Source organism: Lemur catta, chromosome 5 (genome assembly GCF_020740605.2).
Source record: "Lemur catta isolate mLemCat1 chromosome 5, mLemCat1.pri, whole genome shotgun sequence".
NCBI lineage: Eukaryota > Metazoa > Chordata > Mammalia > Primates > Lemuridae > Lemur > Lemur catta.
Window position 1 is genome coordinate 111990842 of NC_059132.1, and position 15418 is coordinate 112006259.

Sequence of the window (15418 nt, forward strand, 5' to 3'; positions counted from 1 at the left end):
CAGCTACTAGCTGTGGGGTCACTGTGAGCGCTACAGGAGCCCAGTGCCTGGTTCATGGCAGGAGCTCAGCAAATCTTTCACCTCAGAAGAGAAGAGCCACATGAATCCCGGTTACTTCACAAAAGGGACCTTTAAAAAATGGGAACAATGTTCCCCTTATTGCAGGGATTTTCGTCATCACCTGTTCCCACCTCGAGTGGCCGGCAGGGAACGCGGCGGCAGGGAACGCGGCGGCAGGTGCGCGTGGGCAGGCGGGGGTGGGTGGGCAGCTCCGGTGGCCACCCTGCCTCCCTGCGAGCCACAGGGCCACCCGGCACCTGAGTGAGGCAGGTGGTGTCATCCCCATTGTTAACATTCCCCGCAGCTCAGTGGGGTCAAGTACCTTGTCCCAGGGTGGCCCCCCGGGGCGCAGACAGCCTGTGCCACGTCACTCTCCGCGAGTGCTCAGTCAGCAGAAAAAGGCTGTTACAATGTTAGTTATTGTTACCACACATCACTGTTTCTCTGGGGAATGGCAGCCCAAGTTCAAAATAAATGATGTGAAAGTGAAGTTCTGGAAAACAACGTTTACCTAACCTGGAAATTCCTAGCATGTCCCTCTGGAGCGCAGTCTGGATGGCAAGGAGTAATCTGTCCCTGCTCATGCTACCAAACACGGAACATTCGTAACTGTCCGGAGAAATGCGGGATCGCAAAGCGGAAAAACATTTGTGATTGAAGAATATGCTGCTGTTTCATAAGTTTTCCTTCCACTTCGACTGTGTGATAGGGAAGCCACCGCATGAAGACTTGCAGTACTGCACCCTCCCAACCGCGAGCGCCTCTGGTCCTGCCCCTTATGAGCACCTTGAAGGCAGGGACTGTCAGTCTCAGTGTCGGCACGACACCCACCCGCGGCAGGCTCAGCACTGTCAGTGACAATAGCATAAACTTCTGGCTGCAGTTTCCGTACCCTCAAGGGTCCCTCAGGCATCGACAGCAGGATGGTCCTACTGCAGGAGGGCCCCAGACTGGACTGCGGAATCTTAAGAATTTTCAAATAAAAATAAGCGAGTCAGGGGATAAGCTGCCGGGTGCTCCTACCACATCTTCCCCCGTGGCTGGGATGAGCTCAGTATCTTCTGCATGAGTGCGTTCAACATATTAATTCTGGGAACTCAGACTACACAACTGTAAGGTAGTACTGGTTAAGTTCCATCTGTGACTTCATCCATGCTTCAGTTATCTTCTTTTTATTCTATTACTCATGTTTCCATTGATATCTTCATATCATAGGAACTAGCTCTACCGCATGAGGGTCAGTATCTAATAACTTGCTTTGTTTAGCACTAACTTATTGCCCCTTGCTAAAAGGTCTATAAATCACAATCTTGAGAATAATTGTTTACAAACAATGAATTAATATATGCCAGTGAGAATGTATGGTATTGGGTTTAAAGAAGGTTATGAGTGCAACAATAATTATGAATTCAAATATACTCCCCTGAGGTTGGGGGAGGGGGCAGAGGTAAAGATCTGGGTTGTCTATGAAGTACCATAAACCAGCGAATGTTAAAATCAAATTAAAATCAACCACTGCTTGGGAATGTGTGTGTGCGTTTAGCATGTTCTGCAAAATGACATGGGTTTCTTTACAAAGCCCCATTCTTTGGTCTTTAATTTACTCTGAGTCTTCTGTAAATCGCGTTGACTTTCCAAACAAAGCCAGCACTGAATACAATTGCACAGCAGAGTTCAAGGGAGAAGTGAGCTGAGTGAAATCGGCACACCACTCGAGTCTGTTTTAGAAAGACTTGTCCTTTGCACTTAGAGTAAGAGCCACGTTTGGCTCCACTACAGAAAGACGGTAGCTCTGTGTGTCTCGATGCATAAAGCTGATCTCTGTTTGAAGTCATGCCATGTACCATGAGAAAGAGAGAGGGAGCAATTGCTGACCAATTCCGAATCCTCCTGGGAAGCTCTCTGGAATAGCAAAGCACGGCCGAGTCTCTCGTGTAGCACGAGCAACGAGGACCGAGGGTCGGGGAGGTGTGGTCTGTCAAGGGTCAGTGCCGACGCGAACCGTTCCCAGAAGTTGAGTCCGCTGCTGGCTCCCCAGGTGCGGAGAATTCCCATCTTGGAGGTGTGTGGAGATGCAGCTCTCTAGGGGGCGAGTGGGCATCTCGGCTCCGTGAGCACTGCAGGACGTGGGCCAAAGCATGTCTGGCCCTGCCAAAACAACAGGATTTGCAGCCTGACCTAAGCTGTGTATGAGAAGGGACAGAGTGTCTGCAGCCGTGACGCGCCTGATGAATCTCAGTGACACGCGGTGCTGGCGTTGCAGCCTCCGTGTCTTTTTGGGGGAGGAACATGAGGTTAGTTTCTCAAAGCATCAACTCCGAATCGCAGTTAGATGCCTTGCATGATTTTCATTTCTGTTGCTACAAAGGCCAGTGAAAACAGCAGGAAGATATTAGTTGATTCTTAGAAAAACAATGCTAATTTAGTGGACATTAAAGGGAATTAATATGAACTGTTCCTAATTGAAAATGTTTGGTATTAATTCTTAACATAGACAAAGTACAACTTTGAAGAAAAATCTGTTTCCCAACCTTTTATTCATAATACTTGAGGCAGAATCAAAGCTGTCATTTCTAATTGTAAAACACCAAAGAAAAGCTCCCTGTGAGACAGATGTTGAGAACTTTAATGTTGAATAAATAGGGGAAAAAAGATGGACTGATACTTCCCTTTCTGTCTTTCAATGAAATGAAGAATTTGCCATATTTTAAGGTTTGACATGGTTCAAGTTTCTTCAACTCTCTGTCACTGTGCGGAGGCTCCCGCCGTCCTGCCGTGTCCTCTGCACCTGAGCTCAGGCTCTCTGACTGGGTCCCCCCGAAACGCGGTGAGTCAGCATCTGTGAGCACGAATTACTACTAAGGGCAGAGTCTTATCCTTCAAACAAGAAACCATTATCTGACCAAATGTCTTTACGAAATAGCGATTCTCTGTGCCGCCCCAAATAGTTTATCTTCAGTGTCTTCCCCTCTACTCACAGGTGAGCTACTCAGTAAATATCTGTTGAATTTACCCGAAATGCCTAGATTTCTCTACGTACAGAACTCTCTTCCATCCAGCTCCAGGGCACTCGCGCCACACAGCTGCGCTTTTCTCAGGGACGATCTTGGTGGCCTCGTTGCTGGCAGGCGGGTTAGTGACGAGCACGGGACTCAGCCACACAGAGAAACTCCAGCTCTGCCACGAGGCATCTGTGATCCTTTCTGGGGCAGTTTCTCAACTTTATAATGTAGTATCTGCAAGGTCCTAATAAACTTAGATTTTATGACTTGTCCTCTTTAGACCCGTAAGATTTAAACATAAATAAGCATTTTAAAGGAACTGATAAACAACTAAACAAGTCCAAGTAGGGTATTTATTTTTATATATACACACCCCTTAACCTTATCATATGCTGTTTTCATATTCATGTCATCTGTTTTGAATATATATTTTTTTGGTAAACAGAAGTAGATTTTAAAGGCATTAGAGAGGCAGACTAAAGTAGTTCCATGGTAAATCTTTTTCTAAAAGGAAAGATACTTTTATTCTGTGAATAACCATCACCTAATTGGTTAACACTGTTGTATTTTTTTTCCTTAAGACAGATATTCTTACAGATAAATTCTGCCCCAGAAAAAAACAGCTCCTGTGGGCACAGGGCTGACGGTGCTCTCCTTAAAGAAACATTTCAGCGCCTCAGTAGCCACTGATCTCTTGAGAAACCTTCCCCTCTTTCCCCTACAACCTGTCTTACCCTTTGACCCGATTGTGGAAATACTCCAAAAATCGATGTAAGCCATTTTGTTCAACATGAAGCTATGGGTGTTACGTTCACAACCTGCAATCCAGCCATCCACGGCTCTTCTCTGTCCTCGGTCTTGACATCTCCACGTCATCTGACAGTGTGACCACCGCATGCTCTTCCTAGCAGCTCTCTTCTCTCTGACATCACCAGCCACCTCTCCTTGCTTTCCTACCATGGACAGGCACCATCTTTCCCCCACCGGTTCATTTCCAGCTCTCTAAATACGGGTGTCCCACCAATATGGGTGTCCCACCAAGATGGAAACTTCTTTTAGGCCCCTCTCTGCACAAGGACTCAACTGCGTCACCCTCCCCCCCTTATCTCCCTAAGCCAGACCTCCATCCTGAATCCCGATTCTAGGACCCATTTCCACGTGACATGAATGTGCCACTTCAAACTTAACAGAGTCCCTCTTGTCCCAATTTCTCCCCTAAAATCCAAAATTCCCACCATTTGGCCCCGAGCAGTCCTAATAACCTTGTCTCCAACTACTGCTCTATTTCCACTTTTTCATTTTTCCGAATTAGTCTATTTTGTTTTCCTTCCTTGTGGCCTTTCTCCACTGCTCTCTTTTGGGGCCTCGCCCCCACCACGCTCTCCGTGCACCGAGTTTGTCTTCACATTTCTGTGGCCGTTTCAAGGTCTCTCTCTTGCAACCCTCCCTAACCACACACGGCAGTTCCCTCTCCTCCTCCGACCGCCCTGGCCACGGGCAGGTGTGGTGCCATCAGGGGTTGGCAGTGGTATCACAGGCCACACTCCCAGCGCCAGATGTGTTCCTTGTACCCTGTGGATTATGACAGTGTTTGTGCCAGATGTCACTAAACACCTCTGAAGAGATTGCTAGACCGCGTTTCTTGTGGCATATGAGAGAGGAAAATGTGTCTTGTAACAGAGGAAATATGTCTACACACACACACATATATGAGAGCTCTTAGAATGACAGTACTTATGTTTCTGGCTTTTTAGTGTCCACAGTATGAAACTCCCATCCCCACGTGGGAGCGTCGGTGACCCTGGTAAGGCAGCTCCTGCCCTGGCATCTGCGAGGCCCTCCATCACGACCCAGGCAGGGGCAGCCTGCACCAGGGCCCATTTTCCATTTTATTTGGTGATCAGTCACAAACGCAAGGAAGTTTGTTTACCCGAGGAGGGGGGTGCCTCGGGTACTTTCAGTTCTTGGTGGGGATTTCGGTCATCTCTCGCCAAGTCCCTCCTTCGATAGGACCCATCCTTCCCACCCCTGCCCTGCTCTACAGCCACTTTCCAGAGCATAGGCCGTGTCCTCAGATAACAGGCTGGTCCCTGTATGAATGAGGCCACGGTTCCCTGCGTGTCACCGTGTGGCAGCCCATACAGACCCAGCAGAGAGCTACCAACACGGCCACTCTGAATGCCCATGTTGGGGGGGGGATCCAAAGCACGGATGTCTGCCCCCGTGTGTCAGGGGTCGTGGCAGTCCCGCCAGGAACTGCTGCTGGCCGATACTAAGTAAAGAATGTGTAGGCGGAGGTCATGCTTTACTTTTGGTTGATGACGTGGCAGTCAGCACTCCTGAAAGCAAGGAATGACTCACTAGGAGGTGGAGAAGTGAATGAGTCCCTCCTTAAAGTCAGTTTCCTGAAACTCCAGGCGGGCAGACATTTGTTTCCATGATCCACCACTCATCCCTCCTCTGTCTGGCAGCAGCGTCCCTCCCTTCCCTTACAGATCTGCTTCTGCCCTGTTCCGTGTAGGTCTGCCCGTCATAGTCCTCTGACCCTTGGTGGCAGGGTGGGCGTGTGCCCCGGGTCTGGCCAGGCATTACATGGCTTCAGCAAACCCCCAAGGATCAAGACACGATCCAGGGCAGGCCGGGCCGGGCCCTTCCCTGGGGTTTTTCTCACTGAAGACGGAAAGGAAAAATGTATCTGTTTGTCCTTTGACAGCTAACGAAAAGGACAGACTCCCCTAGAGTTGCTGGCCAGCATGGGAGAGTCTGTAAGAAAGGAAGCCAACACGTAAAAAGCTAAGTTGAGAGATAAAAGATGACAGTTAAAATTGGATTCTAGGCCGGGCACGGTGGCTCACGCCTGTAATCCCAGCCCTCTGGCAGGCCGAGGCGGGTGGATCGCTCGAGGTCAGGAGTTTGAGACCAGCCTGAGCGAGACCCCGTCTCTACTAAAAATAGAAATAAACTATCTGGACAACTAAAAATACATATAGAAAAAATTAGCCGGGCATGGTGGCGCATGCCTGTAGTCCCAGCTACCCGGGAGGCTGAGGCAGGAGGATCGCTTAAGCCCAGGAGTTTGAGGTTGCTGTGAGCGAGGCTGACACCACGGCACTCACTCTAGCCAGGGCAACAGAGTGACACTCTGTCTCAAAAAAAAATAAAATAAATAAAATAAAATAAAATTGGATTCTATTTTAGCATCTGAAACCAGTTTTATCTCTGAATTCCATGTATCAATTAGCTTCACCCTCAGCCCCCCAGCTTTTTTTTGCTTAAGTTAGTTCAGATGGTCTCTAACCCTTTTTTCAGAAAATGGCCTTGGAAACCCACCAGTCCAATTTCCTTATTTTACAGATATGGAAATAAGGAGAGATTATCAACTGGTTGGTGCCAAAGGCGTGACAAGAACATCTTGCCGGTAAGAATAATATTACAAATTAATCTAATAGCACTGTGTAAAGTTGATGAGTCAACAAATAGATGAATACATATATCGTTCATACAGCTGTGATAAAAACCACCAGAAGGACTAAGAGCAAATGGTTAAAAGTGTTGATCTCTGAGTGAGACTAGCATGAGGTAGAAGGAAGAAATCTTTTATTTTGCTTTTTATAACCTTCTGTACTGTTTGAATGTTTTTAACCATGTACATTCAAAAAATTAAGACAGTGGTTGAGATTATTCTTAACATAAAATTCCAGAAGTCTGTATCTTAAAGAAGGTCATACTGTAAAAGATGACACAGTGCTATTGTCTTGGAAGGGGTCATTCGTCTTCCTTGTGTTTGCAGCCCCAGGGAGCCTCCCTCCACAGCAATTACTCAGTCGTGACCATTGCTGCTGCTACTGCTAGCGATAACAGCACTTACCATGTACCAGACACCATCCTAAGTGCTTTACTTATATAAACTGTTGCATCTGTATAAAAAACCCTAGGAGATAGGCCACCTTTATCATCTCCATTTTACAGAGGATGAAACTGAGGCACAGAGATGTAAAGTACGTTGCCTGAGGTTATGCAGCTGGGATGGGATTTGAACCAAGGTCTGCTCGGCCCCAGCCATTACAGTGTCTCTGAGCAAAGCACCACGACTCGTTGGCTGCTAACCATGCACACTGTGACTTCTCAGCCACAAGGACCTTTCTAATCTGGGTTCCACCCGAGATGGTGGCCCTGACCCCATCACTCCTAGCCCCTCTGTCCTGTGTCACCGGTATCTATCTCTGAATCCTGGTGACAAAACAGCTGTACACAGAGACAGCCTAGCTATGCCCTGAAGCCATCCCATATATTTAATTTTAGGGAGTTTTGTCTCATGTACTCAGCTTTAAAAACTTCCAGATATTGGAGAAACTATAAGAATATACAAAGCAACTTGAAGGAGTTGGTTTTAAAACTAAGAAAATAAATTTGCTTCCAGAATTTATTTCAGTATTGGCATCATCAGCCACCATTTATGACATTGAGAAGCTGTTGCATGCTTGGTCTCTGCTAACTACACACCATGCGTGTCACAGCCATCCACTGTATGTCCAAAATACGCAGTGCGGGCACAGGAGATGAACTCCCGATTGATAAAGGTTCTCAGTTCATATTTTGCAAGTAAAATGTGAATCCAAAGTTCTGAGAACTAACAGACCTGTCACCTAATAGCAATAAGTTTTCACTTACAGTTCTGTCCTTCCCTATCCTCTTTGAACAAGATGTTTGTTATAGAAAATAAATAGAAGAAGAATAATTGGAATTGAATTCTTAAAAATAGCTTTGTCTTTGGAATCGCAGACGGCCCTGTATAGCCTCTCCTGCTGCCTCGCGCCCTCCTGGCAGAGTGGCTGTGTCACCCAGTACTCGTGTGGCCTGAACTAGATCGTTCTGGCTCTTTCTTCATAGCTGTGAAACAGAGGGTCGGACTATTTTTAAATAGTTCCCTTCAAATATTTTTTACAGTCCCTCCAAGCTGTAAAATCCACTATGTAGTCTTTCAAGATATACATCTGAATATTACTAATACTGCTCATCTATTATGTTACTCCATCTCTTGAGAGACTATCACTAAATATGCAGAATTAAAAAAAATTCCCATTTACATAGGCCTAGAACTGAAGAACTAACCATTTCTGAATAAATAATAAGCTGCCAATACCATTTTTTACATATTTCGATCTTGAAAGAGTAAATACGAAAGGAATGCACAGTTGGATGTGGGTGCTCAGAGTAATTTATTTTCTCTTGAAGGTCACCCATTGCTAGTTTAAATGTTAAGGCCGAGGGTTCCTTGCCTGCTCCCCTTCCAACCTCTCCACGGAAGAAGGAAAAAGTTCTTGAAACAGCTCAAAAATGCATTTTGGCAAGCCTGAGACACGTAGCTTAGCAGCATCAATTAAGAGATTTGTGGCCGTGGAAAAGGATGGTACATTTTAAATGGCTTTGACCCTTCTTAGCTTTTGACCAACTGACCTTGACATTCCTCAGAGGCCAAAGGATGAGCTGCAGCCCTCACATGCTGACCAGCCTGTCCCCTTGGGGGCAGATCCGATCCTGCCAGCAGTAAATGGAGTCCATCCAAATGTGTCTTGGGAAGAACTGTAATAAATGAGGTTCCCTCCCTGAGAAATGACTGAAACCACTAAAATAATTCTTAGATAAAACAACCCAATTACTGAACGCCGTTACTCTTAAGGAAAAAATGAGAGAAATTTCTCATAGCCGCATGAAGTTTCCAACATGGTTATATAGGACTGTGTATGTTATCTGGCATTCTATCAAATGGGCTTTTCCATAATATGGTATTTATGACCATTTCCAACACAATAAAAATGCTGCAAAATCTTGAAATGCCTTTCCAAAGAAGAAAACTTTATAGTATAGTACGTACAGCTGTAGTGTTGAGCTTATTCTACTGTACTTTGTTAATCTTTTCCAAAGCATGCGATGTTTGGCGCACACTGCATCTAGGTTTCATGATTATACCGTAAGGTTATAGACAGTTAGGGGGCCTTTCATTTAGGGAAGTAGCATGTATACCAGCAGGTGATTATTCTACTTAAAATTTAAAACCAGCAGTGGACAAAGCCACTCCAGTGAGCGCAGCATCTGTGTGATGATGTACTCGGCGGGAGGAAGCCGGGCCGGCCACCTGAGCCGCAGGCAGGTTTGGTGCAGCCGCCGGCAGAGCCTCTCCCAAGTGGAGACACCAAGGTAAGAACTTGTTCACTAAAAGGCTTAATGTTTTAAATAATTGAACTAAAAAGTCATTTCTAACAAGAATACAGATAAAAGAAATATGTGTTCCAAATCAGGTCAAGGGCAACTTCTGAAGGGTGAAGATGAGCCCTTGCTTAGAAGTCACGTGAGCCACTCGTTCAGCAGGGTGACATCCCAGGACCCCAGCCTCATCGTGTGTGTGTGTGTGTGTGTGTGTGTGTGTGTGTGTGTGTGTGTGTGTGTGTGTGCGCGCGTGTGCGCATGTGCGCATGCGTGCACATACACACAACTAGAGACAGTGGTACCAGCATGCTGTACATCTTCAAGTTTAAATACGATAAAATTGTGTCTAACGACTGTAGTCCTAAATTCCTAACTTGTCCTTTTAGGTGTGATCTTATCTCTTGACTGTGGCCACCAGTAATCTCAAGAGCACAAAGCGATTCGTACCAGGGAACCAAGACTAGTAAGTATTTTTGTAGTTAATATCTTCTGAATAAGACAGGATCGATGTAACTGTTTTAAGTATAGAAACATAAAATTTACTAGTGATTTTTTCTTGCTGTGGTCATTTGTTGATCTCTAAATAAAAGATCCACAAAATTTACAAAAATGTCAAAATGAGCCAGAAGACATTAGTCATTCATGATATATGTTAATGTGTTAATGACCTAGTAGACTAAACCTTTTTTTTTTTTTTTGCCTTGCAGTAGCAGGAGGACATGAGGCGCAGGGTGCTCCGGCCTGCACCTTGTTTCCCTGCGGAGGGACCGCCAGGAGCGCAGCGTCCTTGCTGGGTCCTCCCTCCGGACCAAGGCTCGAGGTCAGAGGGGCTTCTCCTCCTCTTCTGGGAGGGCAGGGTCTGCATAACTCAAGGGTGAAGCACTTGCAAGCTCGGTTGGCCAACAATACCTCCCTTTCTCCTCCGAGTTCTCCCCAGGTTCTCTCTCAATGGGTCCCAAACTTGAGTAGGGAGAAGTGATAGCTCCTCCTCAAATAGAACTCCTTCATGTACTTTAATGCCTGAAGAACCTCAGACCTGTGGGCTCCCTTGCTATTACATCAGCGCATCTGCAAAGCCAGTCACTGCTTAGCATGTATTTGCAGAGGCCGCCCCCAGCTCTGGTAAAGGGCAAGGAAGGTGTGGGTGGCCTCGCATTTGCCCAATGCAACAAAATAAAAGCATTGAGAGATCCCTTCCCCCTTGGAAGGCAATTTGAGAGCCAGATATTGATCTCTCAACACGTGCCTTTGGGGGCAGTATCTCTCAGTCCTTGCTTAAGAGAGGCAGGAAGACTTGCTCCATTACCATGCATACGTCTCCCTGGGCAGTCTGGCAAACGCAAATCTACCATTTCTCTCTTCAGGACGGGGTGTGGACACTAGAGAACTTGTTTATTATGACCCCTCTTTTATTTTTGCTGATTTAGATAACTTAGTTCAGCTTTACTCTGACAAATATCTCCATTTTTAGTTTCTTGCCTTATAAGAGAACACTGTCATCAAGTTTTTATTATGAAAATGTTTGAAGGCCAGATACCTTACAAGAGTGTGCAATCAACAGTCTTTTTGCACAACAGAATGTAACGTTTTTGGCTTAAAGAATTAAAGCACAATGATGGTTCTTGAAAATCAGTGTTAGTAGTCATACTAAAACTGAACTCATAATAACTGCAGACATTTCTATATTTCTTTTTATATCTTTTGGAATTAAATTCTGTGATCCTCAAAGTGATCATAATGCACATGATAAAAAATGCAAAAAGGAAATCTTACAAACCCTATTGGATTTCCATATGCAAAAAAAATAACCTCAACTCATGCCATATACAAAAATTAATTCATGCATCTTCAATATAAATATGAACCTAAAACTAAGGAGAAAATCTTTGTGACTATAAGGCAAAGATTTCTTAGCTAAGACACCAAGTATGATCATAAAAGAAAAATTTGATAAATTGGATGGACTTCATCAAAATTAAAAACCTCTGCTCTTTAAAAATGCAAAAGATACAAAGAGAAGAGCGGGAAAAGTACATCTTCTTTCATCTCATATTTTTTTCCTCCCAGTCTAACTTCCCTCCCCAGTGTCAAATACTGTCACCATTTCTTGAGATCCCTCCCAAGCTATCCCCTACGTAATAAGCATATAGATAAATACCATATGGTAGTTCTAGTGCTTTTTATGCCAAGATTTTTTTAAACACAGAAGTTCCACATTCAAAACATTTACTAGATGATTCAGCGGAGTCCCACACTCTGACAGCATCCACTGGTCATGCGCATAGCTGAGAACAAATTCTTTGGAAGTAATTAGTTTTGAAGTTTATTTAAACAAATATGGAAGTGGAGCAGATAAAAAAATTTTAATTTCTGTGCCTTGGTTAAAACAAAAAATCTTCCCTAAATTATCAGTCTCTCACTGTGTATTTGGGCCACACTTCATATTTTAGCTATGTCGGCTGCTGCTTCCTGGGGCAGAGATGCTGTCATACCAAAATATTATCTGAAGTACATAGAAACCAGCTTCGGTTTCTTCCATTTCTTAGGGTATTGTGCTTTTAAATAATGAAATTCTCTTTTAAAGAAGTTACTTGGATAATTAGATGAAGTGTTTGCCTCTGGCTGAATTAAGATCATTTTCAGACGATGGAGCACAATTTGCTTCCCAAACGCCCAAGTGAATGAGAACAGTGCTCCCATCTCTCCGACTCATCATCTTGTTTTATTTACTCCACAGCACTTACTGCTGAAATCACTGCATGCGTCTGTCTCTTCAAACTTTCTGCCTGACCGCCCTGCCCAGGAGTCAGTGCCTTGCAGAGGGGACTTCTGTCCAGTCCCGGCTGTGGTTTGGGACCCAGGCCCAGCGGGCGCTCAACAACCCGTCCCCAGCACCGGGACTGCAGGGGCGTCGCTGTCGTCGGTCTGCATTTGGACTCGGTAGCAGTCTCCGGGGTGGGAGGGAGACGACCCTTCAGAGTCCCTGCGGTAAGGCCTGCAGGTACCCGATCCACGTACCTGATCCGCACCCTCGGGACCTGCTCTGTCCCAGCAAGGGCGCCGCTCCCCACGCGGGGACCGAGCCCTGAACCGTGGTTGGTCCAAATCTCGACGTGCTGTTCGTGTGAAACACCCACTGGAGTTTGAAAATTTAGTTCAAAACCATAATGTGAAATGATCTCTGTACTAATTTTTATCTTACTTACATGTTAAAATGATATTTTAACTATACTGGGTTACATATATTATTAAAATTAATTTCACTTCTTTTCCCTTTTTAATGCGACTAGTAGAAGATACAAACTGCATGTGTGGCAGTTCACGTCGCATTTCTGCCTGAGGGTCCCCAGAGGCCTGGCTCTGAACGTTCCCACACTTCTCACCAGGGTTGGTGTCTGTCTGTCCACTCAGATACTCGCTGGATGCCGCCCTGAGCAGGACTCACCCTGCAGAGCCCTGGGCTGGAGGGACTTGGTCTCTGGGGGCAGGTATTACGGGACAGGGGGGATGTATCTGTCCATGGCAGTGGCCAAAAGCCGTCCTCTAGCTTCTTACTCGTTTTCTCCCTTCTTTGCTGACCTCCCAGCAAGTAATGTCAAATGATCCTAAGATTGCCTTTCTCAAACTGTCCCAGTCTCCTCAGGACGCACACACGGTGGGCATGGCTGGGGCACCTTTCGTGCACGCTCTTCCCGGCGTGAGGAGGGGACCCTGTTTCCACAGAGGCTTAGCCCACTCAGCTCACACTACAAGGCCGTGGTGGACACAGATGCCAGCCGAGCACGGGGAAGCAGCCGTGACCTCTGAAGAGCCGGAGTGACGGCAGAAGACAGCAGGCTTTGGGGTGCAGGTGCGTTTGGGTTTTCTCACGGGAAATACAGCGCAAGCCTTGGATCAGGTCATAGAGCAAAAATGTTGCAACATGTCAACAAAAGGAGGGGATGACCAATTACAAAGCCAAGGTCCTATGTTAAATAAGGCCCCAAATTTAATTTTTCCTCTGATTTATAAATATGCTTATGTCTTAATATGCACAGCCTATCGTTACATTTAGAGGAGGCTGAAGGGATGGGAGTGGATCCAGATTGGGCAGAAACACGGCTCTCAAGCACACCGCATCTCCTTCTGGGAAAGCCTGTAGGCGCCAGCTGTTGGCAAAGCCACCCTGGTCCTCTCAGCCAAGGTGTCTCGTTAACGTACCTACGTACCTTTGACCCGGAGACCAGTATCCCAGACACTTTCTTCATACTCAAAGGTAACATTTTAATGAAAGCATTATTTATGCTTTATAAACGCACAATGCCTAGAAAAACTTAGTACTGATGAGCGTAAAACTTAGCCTGGCTAAATTCGGTCAGTGGCCTTGCGGCAGTATCCGGGAACTCGACGGCACAAGCAAACAAACAGAGGGGACCCGACCCCTCCACGAGCATGACATCACATCACGCTTCCTCACTAGGAAGACTTCTTCAAACCTGAAATTCTGCCCTAAATAATCAGTCTAATTCTCAAGGAGTAACTGCAGGTGGGGACTGCCGGGTGTCAGGAGCACCGTGTGTGGCACAGGCTCACCTGAACAAGGACATCGTCCTTTCTAGTGACGCTACGAGGCATCAAGATGGCACACTCGATGTTCCCAAAGCAGGTATGTTTAGGAAAGCATGTTGAGTGTTCTCCAAATTTTTGCTCTTCCTAAACCTTTTTGACACATGCTTGTGTTGTGGAGAACAGGCAGAGGAAGCAGAAATTCCAGATTCTCGATTTGTCATTATCGCAATCCTGGCTCTGAGCACAGGCTTCTGCATGGGATGGGTCTTCAGAGGGTCACACGCTGACAAAGCTAAGACGGTGCTGGCCCCTCCCTCCGAAACACACTGGAGTTTCCTCCTAATGTCTAATTTGTTAGACAACTTTAGGTTCTTTTTTTTTTTTTTTTTTTTTTTGCTCAGAACTATCACCATATTGACCTGTTCACTGACCTAGGCATCTCCCTATGAAAGGTAAGATTTACCAAGTTAGTATGTTTACAATAAAATTCAGAGCAAACCTCTTCCTTCAACACTGCCTTTCCCTGGGTAGAACTGGGCTTATTCCTCAGTTTGCTGATTCTACTTGGCATTTCCCCTTTCTCTCGTCTTGACATAAGGACTATTCTCATGAGAAACAAGCAAGAGTTGGGGGAAAATGTTCTGAATCTGAAGTTCCCAGTGGAGCTGACGCCACCTTCTGAAGCGAATAATCTACAACCAACCCACCCTGAGCTGCAACGGCGAAGGTTCTGTTACAGACCCCCCCTTTCTCCTCTTCCACCTTGGCCACCAAACAGGTTAACCCACCGCACCGTTCAGGACAGTGTGGATGGTGAGGAAGGGCCGTGGAGGGCAGGCAGGCTGGTCTGGAGAGTAAGAGGACAGTTCTAACAGTCCAAAGTATAATTTTTCCAAAAGAAAGAAAAACAAATGTACCTGAATTTCTTGCGTTCGGTACTGGACTGTGGACGGCCCTCACCGTCCACACTGGCAAACCGGGAGGGCGACTCCACGCCGGGACTCAAGGCCCTTCCAGTCCCGACAGAACCCCCGTCCCCTGGGGGTTTTCCTCACTCACTGCTTACCCATTAGGAGTGAAAGGCACGCAGGCTATGGGGTTAGATTGCCGTGTTTAAGTTTCTGACACTATTGTTTACCGGCTGCGTGTCCCTGATCACTTAACCTTTCTGAACCTGTTTCTTCATCCTTAAAATGGGGGTCAAACTATAATGGCATTTACCTCCCAGGCTGTGAAGGTGAAACGAGTTATTACATATAAAGTGTGTAGAGCAATGCTTGAGGAAGCCGTCAGTGCTGGCTGTTTACTTACAGGGTCATGCTGAGTATTATCTGTCCCAACATGGACCCTTGCCCCCGGGACCAGTGTGGAGCTGGATGGGACTCCAGGATAACAGGAGAACCACCTGTCCTGGGAAGACAACACGCAGCCATCCCCTTACTGTTACATGGTCAAGGTCACGTAACATAGATAAACTGACTTACAAATTCAACAAAAGTTATGTATCACTTTTGTATTACAGCGTATAAGAGATTATAGTTTGTGATTTTATAAATTACAGCTTTCTTATCCCATCTAATGTATTTATCTTAAGACAGACC

General features: G+C 45.9%; 1 protein-coding gene and 1 long non-coding RNA gene across 6 annotated transcripts in view; one reads left to right on the forward strand and one right to left on the reverse strand.

The window, feature by feature from the left end:
- PALLD (palladin, cytoskeletal associated protein) overlaps window positions 1–15418 on the reverse strand; it is a 196832-nt gene that overhangs the window by 45008 nt on the left and 136406 nt on the right. The gene's annotated exons all lie outside the window — the stretch shown is intronic.
- Window positions 12014–14534, forward strand: LOC123638710. 4 transcript variants are annotated; one of them, XR_006735460.1, is made up of 5 exons: window positions 12014–13119; window positions 13307–13524; window positions 13729–13914; window positions 14219–14269; window positions 14416–14534. It is a non-coding gene; the product is annotated as an uncharacterized LOC123638710 (long non-coding RNA). The 4 variants fall into 4 exon arrangements; XR_006735459.1 differs by having other exon boundaries at window positions 12019–12757; window positions 12993–13119; window positions 13307–13914; XR_006735458.1 differs by having other exon boundaries at window positions 12021–12270; window positions 12681–13119; window positions 13307–13914.